The 20,393-nt window shown below is 36.5% G+C and overlaps 1 protein-coding gene across 3 annotated transcripts in view; it reads right to left on the reverse strand.

The window, feature by feature from the left end:
• ulk4 (unc-51 like kinase 4) overlaps window positions 1–20,393 on the reverse strand; it is a 215,500-nt gene that overhangs the window by 127,330 nt on the left and 67,777 nt on the right. The window lies entirely within an intron of this gene.

The raw sequence follows: 20,393 nt of genomic DNA on the forward strand, positions 1-20,393 counted from the left end.
ATTAAATTTGAACACTTGGCTTTAGAATGTCAAATAACAAAAGAGTATCTCAACACAAGACAATTGATTCAGCCTCACCTCTAGTATCTCAAACTAATCAATTCACTACAAACAACAGATGTGTCTCGTGAGAGAAGTAGCTAACATGTAATATTCATGATATTGTTATGTATGTCATGGACACAGTGAAGATCATGAATAAGAAAAGAGATGATAGAGCTTGGGTAGAAGCGAGGATCAGGCCATTCTCAAGAACTGCTGATCACTGTAGTAGCTATCTTCTCTGATTTATAAACCACATTAAAGAAATAGAGAGTGTCCATTTGTGCCATTATTTACTTCATTAATATCTTCAACATTTTGGCTAAGGATCAAACAGTCATAATTCACTTAAAATCTTTTCTTTTTCATACCTTTGCATTTTAGCATATTCAAACTTGACTAGACATTGTGAGAATCTACAGCAGTTTTTGGCAAGATTTTCAGTGAATAAAGACTTAAGTTTAGATTTGTTCCTCATGCAAAACTTGATATCATATGACTTGAGAAGACTTGCACATATAAAGGTCACATAAGCAAAATGTTCAGTGTGAAACAAACAAACAAAAAAGTTTGGTATGCATCTTGGTTCTGAAGTCACAGTTTGGTACAGTTTGGTACATTTTCGGTATAGCAGGAAGAAAAAACTAAACATAAAATTATTATTTTTTATTAAACAGTGGCTTACTTAAATTGTGGCTGTGTATGTAAAAACATTCAATTGTATTTACAATTTTCTTCTCGAAGAGAGCCAAAATGGCATTTATTGTTTGAATTTCCTGATAAAATGGACATAATTTAAAAGATGACACTTTGTCTCTTATCATAAGTAACAAAACATGAATTATTGGACAAGAGGTGTAATGTATGTCTTGTAAAGTTTTATTCAAGCATGACCCGAAACAGCACAGGTTAAAAGATCAACATTGGGATTTCAGATTCATTATAGATTCGCTAAAATGAAGAAGTATATTAAAGTAGGAGTTTCAAATTAAGTTCCACATGTGCAGTGGATAAAACAATGCTGTATTTTTTTTTTTGGCACATATGCATACCAAACCAAAAAACCTGTACGTTGACTCGACATCAAGGCTATCCAGATACACTGTGTAGTACTCATTAAATGAATTGCAGGACAGTAAGATCATTAAGAACAGTGCAGATATGTCTTTAAAAATAGCTTGTCAAGACGAGCAACCTCTCCTCTCCTCTCCTAAGTGAGAGAAATGAGATTGTGAGAGGGTGAGATCCACAGCACCAGAAGTGACAGCCCGTCTCTGCCCTCAAGCCCATGCTAATTAAGAAACACTGTTAATTAACTTGTTTGCAACCAGCACTGCACACTTCTATACAATCAGTGCCTCAACATTTCCCCGCAAGCGAGTCAGTTCCTCCCAGCCCCTCATAACACACACAAGCATGCAAACTGGCACGCACAAATAAACACACACACACACACACGTTTTTGCTGAGGCGCGTCTCTCAAATTAGACACGGATGAAAAAGCAAACAGTGAGAAAATTGCACAGAGCCCAGCAGTGTGGGAAGGAAATGCACCCAGCAATTATACCAGAGGCTGAAAGTAAGTTTGAACAGAGGACTAGAGGGAACACACTGGATTAAACTCCAATGAGAGAGCAATCGCCTACTTAACTAGCACGCTCAACAAAGAGGAGAACTGGGACCTGGATGCAAACCTGGCAAATACATACTGTATTAAAGTTGCACTGGCCAAACAACTAAAAGCATAAGCTAAAATGAGCATTACAAACATTTAACAGCGCTTGTTTGGCTGACCAAAACTCAATAATGAAAGATTTTATCTTTCCTTTGAATTAGTTGCTCAGTGACTTGACTCTATTGAATTGTAATTGGCACTGAAATTAACACAGAAGTTCTGTGCTCAGGGATATTCTTGGTAAAACCCTTCCGAGAATAGTCGATATAGAGAGTGCCAACCAAACTAAAAGCTTTAAACAACTCGACGTCCAGTAAACAAAAATGTGAGACATTACAATTGAAAGCAGTACAATAGCAATACAAATAATTCATTATATTGAATTATTTCAATGTAAACAGTAAAATGGATCATAAACATCATATGCATTTATATTATATTAAATATTAATATATTAACTTTATATTAAAGTTTTTTTTAAGCAGTTGAATAATTGTATGACCATTTCAATAAATACTGATTGATTGATTCCGTTTTGAAGAACTGTCTGTAAACACTTCTAAAATTAGTAACACTGCTTGTTCATGAGTTGCAAGTTCACTGACGAGTCCAAAAAATGTAACACTGACCACCCACTCTCACAGTGGCCTTGGTTCTTGGAAAAATGACAAGTGTTCGTTACAGCTTTTATAAGCAATTTGCAATTTTACTTCAAACACTCACCCTATGAATCACAGATAAAGGATCTCAGTATGAAACTAGAGTATATAATACCACAAACCAGACTAAAACTAGACCAAAATGGAAAAGCCATGGGTGACAAACTAAGGACACCCTATGATTCAGTTTCTTGTGGGTCCACTTTTAGTAGCAATAACTTTAAGTAATCATCTTCTGTATGACTTTATCAGTCTCTTTCATGGTTCTGGAAGAACTTGGCCCATTCTTCTTTACAACGCTGCTCCAGTTTATTGAGGTTTTGGGGATTTGTTTATGCACAGTTTATGCTCAATCAACTTAACTTCCGGTCTATGTTTGTTTATCTGTCTGGCTAGTGGCTATGGCACTGACTACAAACGCAGTTAAAGTCAAAGTACCACTAGAGCTCTCATGGTACTTTGATGTCACACACCGATTGGTCTGCGCAGAGCTGCTTCAAGTTGAACACGTGCACCTGTTGTTTCAACTTGCTAGCTAATGTAATTCACTTGTTAGTTATTTTGCTTGTTTTTAAAAAAAAAAAAAAACTACTCTAGAAGGACTCTGTTGTTGTTATTGATTGATTCTTTGCGGAAGTCTACCGGAAGTTAAGTTTGAGCCACAAAAGCGTGCATGCGCAGCAATGTCTCTTGCCGTTGAAACCATCTATAAGGAAGAATTAAATCTGTTATGATATTTGCTATGCTTTATAGGATTGCATGGTCACCTAAATTAAAAGGTCTAACAAACACGTGGACAGCATTTCTTTCTCCATTAATGGTAATTTAATATTGTGATAAATACTAATATCGTATGATATGGGGAAAAAAAGGGATAATACTTCTTATTCTTAAAAAAATACAAAATTGGCATCACTGGCATGTGAATGTGGGTGGAATGTGTTATTTTAGCTTAATTCAGAAAGTAGAGCAAGTTAAGAATTCTTTGCAGCCCAATTTCAATACATGTTTTTTCTGTACTCATAAACAGATCTGAGCGCTGAAATTTACTGTGTGTTTTTCATAGCATGTTGATCACTTATTTCAAAAGATCAAGGAGTATTTGATTCCTTGTGCTATGGTTATTTTCAAGTATTCTCAGCAAATAAATGATCACTGATGCAAGGATTGCAAACAATATGTCTCGCCATTTCACAATCAGTTTCCAGAAAAGAAGCAAAATAAAATACAAATGGGAGAGTGTGGGCTACATTCTCAATCGTACCTGGCACTGAGCTCATCTGCAGAGAATGTTGTTTGTTCTTAGATTAGACTGATTGAGCTTGACGGCTCTGTAGGTGACCTCTATTGATTCTATGTGATGTGTGTTTCAGTGTGTTGAAAAGCTACAGTCCAATAAATTGTTCCCTTGAGAGAGAAATATAAAGTCACTGGAGCTTATGGCTGAATAGGATTTATTCTAACCTATGCAGAGAATATATGGGCAGATGCTTGTTTGTTTTCTATTTGTATAAGGATGAATGCATGATCTCAACCTTTCTCCATAAAAAAACAAACAACAACAAAAAAAACTATCTGTATTTAAAATGTTATTATTTATGAGCACTATTAAAATATGAGTACTATAATAGCTTGCCTTATCAAGCACCACTAATTCAGAACACTAATCATCATCATCACCATCAAAATTGACAACTTATAAATTTTTAATATAAAGACAACATCATTCTGAGTGACACCAGCAAAAAGAAACACGAAGAACATCAAAACTACGAAATGCAATTGATTGCTTTGAATGTCATTTGTGCTGTAATCTACCACACCGTTCCAGTTTTCATTTTCTCTTCAGCCAAGTCTTTCTTCCAGGGTCAAGCAGAACAGAGCTACACTCTTAATTGACAGCAGCTTTAAAGCAAAGCTCATCTCTTAGAATCTTGGGAGTAATTTGAAGAGAGAACATTTTCAGGTGTGTAATTCATTTGATTGAGCTTTGAGTTCAAAGGAATCATTCTTATACTTCTCAGTGTTAATAAAAGTGATGGGATAAAACCACACAGCCTAGGCTATGCAAAGAGCTATTAGACACCATATTTCTTTTCCATTTCAATAATCTAACAAAATCTGTGTCCAACTTTAACAGAAGCAGAAGTTGTACCCAACTCAAACTCCTGCATTCCTCCTAAAACCTCTACTGAAGTGGTTACCCTTCACTAAACCCTACCATTTTTCTTTTTCTCTCTTTTTCTTTTTATTTGACAAAAAAAGTAGTGAATACACTCAATTTGTCAAGGATAACACAATAAAGTGTAAAATAAAACTTGTTTCCATTGTGGTCCATGATGTAAAGCACAAACTCCACTCCCGGTAACAGGTACACTGGCACTGCATTATAAATACAAAAATTACAATAAAATTCCACATTTACAAAAATGTACAGTCACAAATAACCACATACGTAATACAAATTCATCAACAAAACAACCTACTTAAGAGCCAACTTTTAGCTTTTAAACTAAAACCATATTCGAAATACCTTTAATAACCATAGGTAACTTATTCCACAAAAGTGCCCCAGAATATCTAAAAGACCTACGACCATACATAGTTTTTAAACAACATAATTTAATATCCATAAGACTTTGCCTAGTTTTATAACAATGTTGCTCATTTACCCTAGAAAAAAAGTGCATTAAAATATGAAGGAGCTCTGTTATTGATAATCTTACATACCATTTTTAATTAAATATGTTCTAGTCTGCTTTCTATAGGCAACCAATCAAGACACTTAAAATGGGAAACCTCCACATGTGTAAAACGACTAAACCCTGAAACTAACCTTATCAATTTATTCTGAGATTTTTGTAACTTATCCAACCAACCACGAGACAAATCAGACATGCAAGAAATACATGCATATTCGAAATGACATGACACTAAACATGATGCAAGTAATTTTATATTCTGTTTATCAAGAAAACTAACATGTATGGCAAGAAATTTTGTTCTAGCATTAACCTTACCCAGGACGTTCATGACCATACTTACACCACTTAAATCATTGTCAAGGACACATCCAAGATAATTAACGGAAGTTCTATTTGATATTAATCAATCCCCCACCTTAACAGACATCTTAGAAACCTTATTCAAATTCTTTTTAGACTCAAATAAAATGGATTCAGTTTTACCTAAATGCAATATCAGTTTGTTTTCAGAGAGCCAGTCTCTTACCTTACAAAGCTTCTTACCTAAATTCACTTGTATCCTACCAACATCCTTATCTGAAATTAATAAAGCAGAATCATCAGCATATAAAAACTAATTACCATCACAAACAGATTGCATGTCGTTTATGTATAAAAGAAACAAAAGAGGGCCTAAAACACTTCCCCGAGGGACTCCATTTTTAACAAAAGTTTCCGCAGAAAGAACCCCATCAATTTCTACTCTCCGAACTCTCCCAGTTAAATAAGAATTCAACCAAGCTATCACTTTATTTGAAAAACCCATGACACTTAACTTGTCTAAAAGTATTGAATGATTTACAAACGCTTTCTGGAGGTCTAAAAGTACCATACCACACATGTTACCTTCATCAATCTGCCTCCTTATAAAATCTGTTAAATAAAGTAAAGAAGTATCAGTCGAATAAGATTTCCTAAAATCTGATTGAAAATCATAAATTAAACTACTCTTACTTAAATACTCACACATTTGTTTATGCACAATTCTTTCTAAAATGTTTGAGGCCACACTAAGAATGGAGATTGGACAATAGTTTCCAGGATCATATCTGTTACCTTTTTTGAATAACATAATGATTTTAGCTAACTTCATATCAGATGGGAATATACCATTAACAATAAATGTAATAGTTGGAGCTATAATATCTGCAGCATCTCTTAAGAATCTAGCTGGAATATCATCCAGCCCAATATCATCTCTTGACTTAGACACTTGAAGCTCTTCAAGCATTTTAGTAATTTGATTTTAGCAAAAGAAAAACTATTTGGCAACACCCCTTGTTTTGAATAAAATCTCTTAACAAAATCAATCCCACAATTTCCTTTGGACAGAGGAAGCTTATCAACTAGACTATTAGCAATTAATGAAAATAATCCATCCAAGGATCCAAGGATCTTTGCTTAACTCTCACCTGTCTAAGGGGGAGACCATAAAATGCAACAAGCTTTCAAAGTGAAATTTCCAGTGAGTGGTGAACATTTTCAATTGTGTACAATTTTTCAGTTTTCCAGAAACAGATGAATGTGAATTTAGCAACATTTTATTACTTTGGTTGTTGCATGTATTGCAGCAGTTCAGAAACGAAACCCCACCCTAAACACATTTGCTGAAGTAGCCATGCCATTTTAGTTTGCTTCTACAAGTCTTTGAGTTGTTTTATTGAGTATCATGACTCGTGTTTCACGGGACTTGTACCCGAACGCTCCATATTGCAAGTGCAATGCTGTACCAGGTGAGCTACAGAGCAGGTTTACTACATTGGAAAAGTAATACATATGGAACTGGTTATGTGATGTAAATGTCAAGATATATTAGTTTACAATGTATTAGTAAAAGTGTTTTGAGGTCTTAACATAGTAATGTGAAAGGAACCACACGAAAATAAATCAATAATAATATTTTGTGTGAACAGAAATAAAAATTGTTGGTGTTTTACTGCCACTAGTGTTCAATTCAGTTGGATACTGCAGTTATTAGTATGCATAGGTGTGTTTTTAGAGTTTTCCAAGGAGCCTAAGGCCCCGTTTACACTAGTGCGTTTTTGTTTTAAAACAGCATTTTAGAATGAAAACGATCAGCGTTTCCACTGGCGTTTCAGAAACTATCTCCGTTTACACTACACAACCGAAAACGCATGTCACGTGACCATTCATGCAGGTACAACCATAGATATGTATAGGTATGGGGGATCTACCCATACATCTCTATGGGTACAATACAGAGCGTTCTGTTATTGTTTACAAGGTCGTCAAGGTTACGCAGAGAGAATGTGAGCAACCACGCCATCGTTTTCAAAAGTCTCCGTTTTGGTCCGTTTACACTGAAACGCTACCCCGGAGTTTTCAAACTAAAACGGGGTCTGCAGCGTTTTCAAAAGTCTCCATTTTCGACCTTGAAAACGCCGGAGTAGTGTAAACGATAGGCGTATCCGTAGCAAAAGTTATGCGTTTTAAAACGAAAACGCACTAGTGTAAACGGGGCCTAAGTTGTTAAAAAGCTACTGACCAATCCTACCACTGCAACTTTGCTGTCCACTATGTTGTCTGACAAGCTGTTATTATAATGCTGCCTTCAAGTCCTCTTGGGAAATTCCTTCTTATTAGCTAGGTGAATTGATATTAATCAATGTGTGTTCAGCTCAAGTAAATATTAACAAAAAACTGATTGAGCAAGATTGAGATTGAGCAAATACATTATGGTCCAAGCAGACCAGATCCAAGAACATTTTGGATATTTTGGTTCATAACCCCTTTTCTGAGGATTAATAGAAGTGATTTACAATTCTTTAGTTTTTTTTTTTTTGGTTTGTTTGTTTGTTTGTTTTAAGTTAACACTTAAGAACAGCTCTTTTCACTTAAGAACAGCTTTTCACTTACAGTATTACCATCAACTTTAATTAGAAACACAACTAAGGCTTCTCTCTACCATAATTAGTATTGCCTTCATCATCATGTTTTGGCCAATGAGCAATCTTTACCACAAATGTAAAATACACAAGAATGATATTTCATCACAAGAGCACCCATATAGAGAGCACTCTGAGGGTCCTCACCAAATTGAACACACCTCCGCTTACTGACAGGAGAGAGGCAATAATGACAACCTTGGTATTTACAAGTGCACCAATGCCTCAGAGTTCTGTTGCTGCCAGACTGGATTAGCCTATAATAAATTTCCTCCTCCCAAAAGGCTATCATTTTCCCTCTCTCAGAATGAATTGTTGTCGGATGTCAGGGATATTCAGCGCTCGTAGGTGAGGAGGCACGTGGGAGAAAATGAAAATCTGGAGACATGAGCATGATTTACAAAACCATTTATTCTGAGATGTTAGGATCAAGCAGCCCTTTATTAGTCGGACACGGCGAGCTGGCCGCTACATTACCTGAGGAAGAATAGAAATGAGGAAAGGGAACAGTGACTTTCACAATAAATTACATTTACCGGGCGCCAGGACTGCTGTGTGCGGATGGGTCTACATGCATACTGTTATAATTGGAATCCTACGCAAGATCGTTTTTTGACTGAATGACTGGGAACAACAGGAGTGACAGGGTAACATTTTATTCCCTAGCGGTTCTTTGTTAGCCTGACAGTTTGAGCTGTAATGCAGTGATTTGTGAACCGGCTCTTATAGACCCACAGAATGGGGTCATATATTTGGTCTTTGTCTGCTCTGAGGCAACATTTTCAACTTATCAGTGAATTATCAAACCCTTGATTATATGAATTAGGTGTGTCAGAGCGCAGACAGACCTTTGAGAACTGATGAGGGTCTCTGGGAGCAGCTTTAGATCTAGCCCACTGCTATACAGAAAATAGACCACATTTTCTGATTAATGGAATCTAATTTAAAGAGTGGGCAGCACAAGGCAGAGATGCAAGAGAACAGCTCCAGCTAAACCAAGGACACTCAAATTTCCTTTACCAGCAGCCAGTCAATAAAATAACCTGGTAAGACTATCAATATTTAATTTTAGGCTGTTTTTTTAATGTACAGTAAACAACAACCAGAGTACTGCCTTAGATCAGCCTCAACTCAACAGTCGCAAATGCTTTAAAACAGACCCTTTCATTTGTAGTTAAGGTGAGTTTAAACATGCAAATCTATTAAAAATGCATTAAATAGTCCGCCAGTTTGTCCAATGTGTAACCATCCTGCTGAAATCTCTCCAAGTTGCCTGGGATATCACAATGAACATTCAAAGAATCCTTGGGCCGCAGCTAAGGTCAGTGTACATGACTCTACCCTCAGGAAAAATGGGATCCATGGCAGACTAGCAAGGAAGACTCAAGCAAACACTAAAACCTGTCTCAGGTTTGCAGCTGGATGATCCTCAAGAGTTCTAGAACAATGTCTTGCAGACAGATGAATTGAAAAGCGAATGTTTTGGGAATGTTTTTTTGCATCAGGACCTTGGATGCCTTGTCGTAGCTGAAAAACCATAAATTCTGCTGTGTAGCAGAGAATGTTAAACCATCCATCTGTGAATTCTAGCTGAGGCACAGTTGGATCATGCAGCAAGACAATATTCCACAACATAAAAGCCAGGACCTAAAACATGCAGTTCATGTTCGAAAGCCCACAAATATCACTGAGCTGAAGCAGTTCTGTGAGGAGGAGTGGGTCAAAATTCCTCCACAGTGTGTAAATGGTGAAACTGTCATAACTGTTTATTTAAAGTTATTACTGCTAATGGGGGTGTAAACAGATGGAAACACTAGTTGTTCAGCCAACATTAAATTTATATTTTTTTCCAAAAGCTATGTTCAAATTACTCCCAAATAATACATTTTTTATTTATATATTTTGACTTAGAAGAAAACAGTTTTGTATACGCCATGTCAAAATAGCATATAACGTTAAGCTTGCTTATAGACTTGTAATAGGGGTGGCACGGTACACAGATGTCACCGTTCGGTACGTACGTCGGTTCGGGGGTCACAGTTCGATACGATTTCGGTACAACAGAAAAAAAAAAGAAATCTACTATGCTCAGTTTCTTTTCATTTATTTTGAACAGACGATAGTGCAAATTACATTTTTTCATGTTATATAAAATCTGTTTTGTTTTCATTGTGAGTGTACACAAATAAAAGCAGACCTTTATACAGTGATTATTAATAAGACAATAACTGTTTATAGTTGATTCTGCTGGTATAAGGAAACAGTTGAAGTGATCGCGCACACACACACACACACACACACACACAGGGGCGGACTTAACCAATAAGCGAGGTAAGCGGCTGCTTAGGGCCCCGGGGAATCAGGGGGCCCCATCTGATATTGGCGAAACATATTTGCAGCGTTGAGCACTGTAGCCGTTCACAGACATGTGCGCTGATTTCTTGAACGCAGTGACCAGAAGTGTTTAAGTTAGAATCCACTTACCGATCAAAATGCCGAGTTTTTGTCAAGTGCTAAGTTCTGCAAGGTCGGGGATCATCTCATTATAACAAAGTGTAGATACGATGTAAATAAGAGATTCATTGTGCAGAGAGCTTATTAACAGAACGTTGTGAGATCGCAATGAACTGAAGTGAGAGACAGCTATAGTGATTATGAGGGAGCGCTCTTTGCGCGCATTCTAGGCTGTCTGACTGTCTCAGAACAGAGATATTCACCTAAGTAAAGAAAGTATTGTGTTTCAAGTCACATTTTTATTTATCTTGATGTTTCAAAATGACTCTCTTGTGTGCTTCTCCTAGGCGCACCGGCGCGAACTGCCGCGTACTCGTATAAATGCACGAATGCAATGACTGGAGATTTTCCCTTAATAATAGGTTTTATTTTCGATTTGTTTCTCGGCAAAGCCTACAGTATGCCTTCAGAACACTTGGAATATATAATGAGTTTCCTGGGATAATTTTATGTTTGTAAAAAGATTGGAAAGGTTTACAATTTATTAAATGGACAAGTGCAAGTTTTTTTTTTTTTTTTGGATAATGTCTTCATTTGTAGTCTCAAAAAATAAGGTAGCCAAATTTGGCTTTAGAACAGCATCAGGTTGACAAATTACTGGTTGTGAAGGTACAAATAAACTATAAACTAGAGCGAGCAAGCAAAATAAGGGTTATAAACACTTGGAATATGGAATGAGTTGCATGGGATAGTTTTATGTTTGTAAAAAGATTGAAAATTTTTGCAATTTATTAAATGGACAAGTGCACGCATTTTTCTTTTCTTTATTTCTTTATTTATTTTTTGATAATGTCTTCCCTTTTGTGATCCGCAAAAAAAAAAAAAAAATAAGGTAGCCTAATTTGGCTTTAGAACAGCAGCAAGTTATTAATTACTGGTTGTGAAGGGATAAATAAACTAAAAACTTGAGTGAGTGAGCAAAATAGGGGTTAAGCATAAAAGGACACATAGTTATTGTATGGGGGCCCCATACCTGGAATTTGCTTAGGGCCCCCAAATCGCTAAGTCCGCCCCTGCACACACACACACACACACACACACACACAAACAAACATCAGTTTCAGCATTACTAACTTGACAGCGCAGTTGGTACTTTATCAAAATAAAATACAGTGAGCCAAACATCAGCGTGCGCCCCTCAGAACGTGTCTGAAGTACATTTACATAATAAATAATAGTTTAACATTCAGATACATTACATCGCAAATATGGAAATATTACGGAATATTTGGATTTGTGACGAATGAGAGAGGTAGGATACACGAGCACAAAGCTCCATTTCGCAAATAGTTGAGTGTGCAAGCCTTTAAAGTATACTCCTTTGTCAGTCTATGTGAGAGATGCATTCAGAATCAACACATGGTCACTGTCTAGTGGGCTTTGTTTACAAGTGCGCAACTCATGGCATTCACTATTCTTCTGCTGGAGCTGATGGCTATCAAACAGCGTTGCATTACTGCGGGCGCCCCCTTCTGGATTGGGGGTGAATTGCCTGTATTCGTCATAAGGCTTCATGCACCAAACCGAGACGCCCGTACCGTGACGGTTCGGGATGAATACATGTACCGTGCCACCCCTAACTTGTAATACTACCAGTTATGGGAGACAATAATGGAATAACATTTTACACAAGTGTGAAGGGGATTATGAACGAAACTTACTTGACCAGAACAGATCATATATTAATATCCCGACAAACAGAATGCCCTTAAATAATGTATATTTGCCAGTACACGTCAGGTTTTCTTCACATGTACTTTTCATACACCTTCTGGACGTTTGTTAGACTAGTTGGTTATTTATATACTTTTGTCCATAGAGTTAGCAGTAACATAGTTGCAGTTTGCAATTTACAGTATAAACAACTTAGACTTACAACTTACACTTACAGTGTAATCGGAAGCCAGATTCATCCGAAAGTCTGATTAAGTGAGGACTCCTCATTATTAACATAACAGCATACCTTACACTTACAATTTCAGGATGACTAACTATATTTTCATTTTACAAATTTGTTCTTGGTACATTTCTTAGAAACGTTTCCCATTAACACTTCCAACCACAATAACCACTGTCTAGCCAACCATAATCATGCTATTGAAATATTTGCATACTGAACTGAATTAGTCATCTTTCTTACATTCATTTTTTTTCTCCTTCAATTTGTACAACGCAGTACAGTGAGAAGCCACCATTAAGATTTCAAATAAACTATAATTAGTTTAAATGTCAATAGTAGTTAATGGGAAGCTAACTAAAACATTCATAAAGTGCAGTTGCATTTACTGTCGCTCAGTGAAATTTCACAGTCAGTTTTGCATGAGTTCCCCACACAGATGTTGCTTGGGTTTAAGTTGGTCAGACAAATTGGCCATGTTAACCAACAGAAATCAGCTTGGTTTGAAAGTGACTTCATGCATCGCTAAACTACTGACAATGGGCCTTTCTTGCCAGGGAATTTTTTCACATTTAAAAGCACCTTTACCAAGCAAGATCTAGATTAAAAGTTTTTGGGTAAGCTGTTACCACCTAAAATTACCCAGAACAACCCAGCAAACCACTGACAACCCAGCATATTATCCTCAACTGTAAAAATGAATTAGACATAGTCCATAAAACAGATCCAAATCATAAATATTTAATTGTGATGCTCAAAGGAAGCACAATAAATCTGAAAAATAAAGCCCAGATGGATGTTATGGAAATCCCACAAACACATTGTTAGAGTATAATGGCGTTAGAATTATCAGTTAACCGCAGTAGCGGTTAGTAGTTATCACCACTGTAATAAAACCATTTTCTACAATGCAGATATTCTGCAAAGTCCATTTCTGCGGCCTCTAAAATGAAACATTCTTATCTCAACGTTCAAATTAAAAACTCCAGTGGAGCTCCAACCCCTCCTCCATCAGAAACCTCCAGAGGACCAATCCTAGAACAGAGACATCTCCTCACTACCTCTGAGCTCTGCTGCCGTCTCATCGAGTTAAAAACATCCCCTTATCTGGGAGCTGGGAGAACTCCATGTGTCTGCTCAGACCAGAGAGGGGCTGGGCACAACGTGTCCGGTTTGACACGTCTGAGGCAGGCTGCAGCACTCATCTGACAGGGCTGCATGCAGCAGACGCTGCACAGCTAATTAGAGAAGTGTTTATGAGAACAGCGAGGAAAGGCTCTCACTCTGGGAGATGGAACGCTGGGTCAGTTCTGACACACTCCATCAGCGCAGCACTGCTTGGACTCGGAGGTACATGGAGAAAATGAGGAAGAGAGAGAGATGAGGAGAGAGAGAGAGAGTGCAAGAAGAGAGAGCACATCTCGTTCCTGGGCTTGTTGCAGAGGAAACGCTAGTGATGACAGACATCCTGTGTTTATAAGACAGTGATGAGGCCAATTAGGAGCCTCAGCTGTTCAAGACTAGCTTCAAATTAAATATAGATGAATTAGGAGAACATGATTAAAGAAAATGACCGGTTGTATTCAGAAGATGTACATACAAAAGGAATAATGAGATCAGTTACAAGATCCAGTCTTCTTATGTAAGATTCAAGGAAAGAAACTCAATGATTGAAAAAATAATGGTTTTAAATGGTCAGCCTGATTCTATCATTGGTTTCGCAGTTAGAGGTCAAGCCAATCTGCTGCAAAGCCAAAAAGAGCTGGATTAAGGAGACCAATTTCCAGAGTTTGTATTGTAGATTGTTTTTGTTTTTTTTGGTAATACAATGCAATGCTCTGAAAGTGCCACAGAGTCTCAGTGTTTTCACTTTCTGGGAAATCTATTATTAATGTATCACTTTCAGCTGTCTCTGCATATTAAACTGGGATATGTTTCACCTTTAAGAAATATTTTTTTATTATTTTACTTCACAAATACATTTTAGTTGCTGTATTCTAATCAATTTGTTTAATATCAATTTAAATTGGTTTAATTAATAAATAAAAGCAACAGTTATATATACATATGCGTGTGTGTGTGTGTTTGCGCATTTTTGTGACAAATGAGGACATAAATTTGTATAATGACAAGGGTATGACAGGTATTACAAAGAGAAGGTGACTTTTCAGGACATTACCCCATGGCCCCACTTTTCAAAACGCTTATAAATCACACAGAATGGAGTGTATTGAAAATCTGAAATAAGTTTCCTGTAAGGGGTAGGGTTATGTGTAGGATTGGTGTAGGGCAATAGCACATACAGTTTGTACAGTATAAAAACCATTACGCCTATGGGATGTCCCCACTTTTCACAAAAACAAACGTGTGTGTGTGTTTGTGTGCGTGTACTTGTTTATGATACATTGTGGGTACCAAATGTCCCCACAAAGATAGTAAGACCTGAAATGTTTGACATTGTGGGTGGTTGACAATGGACAGCCTGCGATCCCAACGAGAAAAAAAAAAAAAAATTAAATAGTAGATGATGTTTATCTGAAAGTGTAACAATGCAAACAAGTTTTCTGGGGTAGGTTTAGGGTTAGGGGACAGAAAATATTGTTTGGTCAGTATAAAATTAATAGAAGTCTATGGAAAGTCCCCACAATTCACAGAAACAAACGTGTGTGACCCTGGACCACACACCAGTCATAAGGGTCAATTTTATGAAATAAATAAGCTTTCCATTGATGTATGGTTTGTTAGGATAGGACAATATTTGGTCGAGATACATATATTTGAAAATCTGGATTCTGAGGGTGCAAAAAAAAAAATCGAAATATTGCGGAAAACGCCTTTAAAGTTGACCAAATGAAGTCCTTAGCAGTGCATATTACTAATCAAAAATTACGTTTTGATATATTTACGGTAGGAAATTTACCAAATATCTTCATGGAACATGATCTTTACTTAATATCCTAATTATTTTTGGCATAAAAGAAAAATCGATAATTTGGACCCATACAATGTATTGTTGGCTATTGCTACAAATATACCTATGCTAATTATGACTGGTTTTGTGGTTCAGAGTCACACACATAAACACACACACACAAATACAGTATATAAGTGCATATATATATATATATGCAAGTGAAATTACAGCATGCAGTGAGTGTTCAGTTTACTTCATATTACTGCACTGGTCAGCTGCAGAAAGATTTACAGTACATGCTCTACCGGCTAACATTGACACAATGAATCAGACACTGTCAGGGAGACTGGCAGATGGTGATGAGCAATCATAATGCTTGTCATCATGTTTAACACCCTTTCATAGCATCTGCAGTAAACAGAAAAATGCTCCTGAAGTTGATCTTCAACTCTGTTCAACCAATAGCACTTTTCTACTAATCCTATCTGAGGAAATGACAATGGCAGCAGAGAGAGATTTGAAAGATGAGAGAATAATACTTATCTATTTAAGTTTTCACGCTGCGTCTAGAGCCAGCTCTCCCCTATAATCTATCACCTCTGAATTTAATGTATATGCTCTGATTTCTTAAGTAGAACTTGGTTATCAACAACCCAAACCAAAAACATCTCATAGGGCTGGGCGCATATGGTAAAAATCTCACTTTTTTCAGAACATTTGATTTATGATTTAGATTTCAATGTTTTAATATTTAACTAGTCTAAAAAACTTAACTACAACTTGATTCAAATAACATTAATTTAGGACTAGTAAAGTTATGGTCCTTCACAGAACGGTTAATCCGGTGAGCCATCATGCAGTCAGATCCTTTTTTTTTTTCTGTTGTCACTTTGTTCTGTAGTCTGATATAATTGACGTATTGTCCACATATCTAATTGTAATGTTTATTATTTTTTATTCAAAACTGCAATAAGAATACATTGTTTTTGGTCACTTGATAGAGTTTGGGTTCCTTACCACTGTTGACTTTTGGCTTGTTTAGAGTGGGTCTGAAAGACGGCTGCTTTACAACTGAATTGCATGTTGACTTATATATAATAAACAACATTGCTGCCTTTTGTAAAACTGCTTATAACTGAATTGAACTCGTATCAAAATTGATAAATTTCACTTACATAGTGCTGCACAATATTGGTTAAATGCTTATTTATAATTATTTTGCTCAAAAAATATAAATCATTATTGCACTTACACATAAGTACGACGGCGTTTTAGTGCCTCGTTAAAAAAATAAATAAATCTAAGATTACGAGAATAAAGTCGAAATGTTACGAGAATAAAGTCGAAACTACGAGAATAAAGTCGAAATGTTACGAGAATAAAGTCGAAACTACGAGAATAAAGTCGAAATGTTACGAGAATAAAGTCGAAACATTACGAGAATAAAGTCGAAATGTTTCGAGATTAAAGTCGAAATGTTTTGAGAATAAAGATTATATAGTTATAATATTTTGAGATAGGCTATTCTAGCCTTTTGCTCATGCAAATAGCCCGAATTGGGAGCACCCGGAGATATTCCAAATTTCAGTTTTCAAAATCTGCCAGTTTTATAGCGAAATACAAACAATATGTAGGCTATATTGCAATAATGTATTTGTTAAGCGGCATGTGAGTCAATCATCTTTCCGATTACGACGAGACATTTTCATTATAAATTAGGCTAAACTTTTTTTTATGCCTTATGATGTTTCTTCAATTTATATCTTGCTATAAACTTGAAATAAAGAGCAAAAACACATTTATAATTTGTATTTCGTTATAAAACCGGCAGAATTTGAAAGCTGAGCTGTGTGTAAAAGCAACAAAGCACAAAATTGTCGCGATTACTGGTTGGCTGGCGCGCTACAAATAATGTATGGAAGACGTTATTATGTCCTCATTTACAGTACACCATGAATAAAACAGTTTGTGAATAGTCACTTAACGTTTACAGCAGAAAAGACAACAATATAACGCATGTTAACAAATTTGAGTCCACTTCAACCTTTAGAACCTTTTATTGCTGTTTAATTAAACAGGCTGTGTGAGGAATGAAAGTTTGGGACGTTTTTGTGGAGCAGGTGGTGGAATTTTCACAATAATTTAATGAATTTATTTACATAAATACAGCGATCTGTCAAGCCACATTAAAGATCTTGAAAATCACATTATTGTAAGACACATAATTTGTGTTTCGTTATAAAACTGATTTTGAAAGCTGAGACTTTGTTTTATATTAAAAGCACTAAAAGCACAAAGCTTAAGCTATTGCTATTGTGTGGCTGGCGCACTACAAATAATGAATGCAATGGAAGACATGAAATATTATTTCCAAGCATACTGTCCCCGCGAGTATGACACATGGTATGAATTCTGCTAATAATCCCACATATATTTGTAGTGTATTAAAAAAAGGGTTAAATAAGAGTGCTACAGTGCCCCCCAAAGGAATATCGATTGAGTGTGTGAGCTTATGTTAAGATAAACAGTTGTTCCTGTTCAGTCTGTTAATAAATATCATATTCTTGATATTAAGCTGTTCCCGCGAGTCCTTAAAATTGACATCCCAGTAAGATGATGCGGCCGCTTGGATGCAACAATATTCAAATCAATTCCGGTGGCCCGGCAACTTCTCCCGGTGCTCTCAACGCGGGCCATTTGCATGCGCGATATAGGCTATAATATACTCTCAAAATATTATAACTTTAATTTCTACGATTTAAATGATCGAAACATTTCGACTTTATTCTCGTAACATTTCGACTTTATTCTCGTAACATTTTGACTTTATTCTCTAAACATTTCGACTTTATTCTCTAATATTTTGACTTTATTCTCGTAATATTTTGACTTTATTCTCGAAATATTACGACTTTAATCTCGTAATCTTAGATTTTTAAATTTTTTAACGAGGCACTAAAACGCCGTCGTACATAAGTAAGTGTAAGTCTCAATAGAGATCACTAAACTTTTTCCATAATGTAGAGGTTGCCAGATCGGGAAGATTAAGTAAACCACTGGGCAGAAAATGTATTGATTTACACCTTGTTTACACCGGACACGATCGGTGCGATGCAACGTGACTAACAGTGTTGTCATGGTACCTAGGTTTCAGTAGATTTTAGTACCATAGCAAAATAGATTGTAATTCTATTAATAATTATAAGTAAATACGCTAAAACATTAGTATGTAGCCTTCAAATATTTTTCAATTATGTGAACATAGTTTTAAAAAGATCAGATGTAAGTAATAAAATAACAAAGAAATACATTACAGGTAACAGAACAAGTGGCCGGTCTATTGCATATGGTTATCACAATTTAACACAGTTGTCACTCCTGAAACTTTGCAGGGTGTGCTTAGCATGAAAAATAAATCCTTTATCCAAATTATGAATGGGTTACACACAGAAAGTGAGCAAAGATGCTCCCTTATAATCAGTGAAGCTAACACAGCCACAGCCACAGCACAAGCTCACTGACTAAGTGAAAACTCTGATTATACTGCACAATGGATCTTTTATTTACATTGTGTTTATACATTGTTGGTTATAGCAAAACTATTAGTTAGAGTGCAGACCTCAAACTCTGCCGATTCTGACTTGCACGCCTCTGATTGGCTATTGCGTTCACACACTCAGCAAACGTATCTGTGATTGGTTACAATGCTCAGTGCTGTAAAAACAGGTTGTAAATTGAAACCTTTGATGCCTCACGGACACTCACACAAATATCGGAGCGTTTGGAAGCAGCCGGCTGTCAGCGGGTTTTTTTTCCGGTACTACCAGCACTGTGGAAAGGCAGGTATCATTACGTTTTTAAAATGTAAGTATTGACTTGGTACCGACCTACCAGTCTGACAACACTAGTGACTAAATAAAAAAATGTTATAGACAGTGATTCTGTCTACACTGGAAATAGCGTGACTAGTCCCTGACAGGCGAAAATGGCAGATCATGGAAATAAATGTTATGTTCCAGGCTGTGCAGGGGATGTGAAGTGTCAGGGATGGGTTTGTGTGTATTCAGAAAGGTACGGAAAGCAAATAACGCGTTCTAATAAAATAACGCGAGCCACTAAAGGGACATGGTTAGCTCCTTGCTAGCGGTAGCCTGTTAAATTACATAAGATTTCACTTACCACATAAACAAAAAGAGTAAGGAGAGATGACTGAGGATGATGGCGAATGATTTACAGATCCTGAGCACCACTGACAAGCATCTGATCTTGTAAAATGTGCGGTAAGTACTGCCGCTCCATAGTATAAACAGAGTTCGTGCCATCGCGAATCTCCAAAGTGAAAGTGAAACTAAAAAGCGATTGTGCATTTGAAAGCAGTTTCAATGCCCAGCATATTAATAGCGGCTCCCTGATGCCCGCATTTTATTTACAGTATAATTACCCAATGATATAACTGCGCGAGAAAGTATTGAAATATATATTTTCCCTATGTTTCCTTCCTGTAAGCTACTGAAATGAGGTGCACTGTGAAACAGCCAATCAGAGCAGAGCTCAAAATTATTATTCATGACCCTTCCAAATAAGCCAATAACAGACCATTTAATTCTAGGGAGAAATCCTAGGGTTTTAAACGGACATGTAAAACTGTTTCTGGAGAATTTTTGCCCTTACCTAAGCCACATACCTTCTATGTAGATATCAGAGAACAATTTAAAATATTGTATCAATGCATTCTATGGCACCTTTAAGCTATTATGAATTATGTATGGGAATCTATCGAGCTTCCTGCTGATTTTGTGAAACTTTGCAGTCATAACATACAGAAAAGTCACTGAAATTACAAAACAGCTACTGTCCAGTGGAGCAACAGACCCACTGGAGTTCCCTTCCTCTCATGCATCTCTCTATCAACCATTTATGAAACATATATGATATTGATTTAGTCCAAGTGTTTCCATACCTCCATCTCCCAGACAGTCTCTTTCTGATTCATATGTGGAATGTATTGTAGTGTGGTAGTGTGGTTTATGATGTGTTTGTAC

Source organism: Onychostoma macrolepis, chromosome 16 (genome assembly GCF_012432095.1).
Source record: "Onychostoma macrolepis isolate SWU-2019 chromosome 16, ASM1243209v1, whole genome shotgun sequence".
Classification (NCBI taxonomy): Eukaryota; Metazoa; Chordata; class Actinopteri; order Cypriniformes; family Cyprinidae; genus Onychostoma; species Onychostoma macrolepis.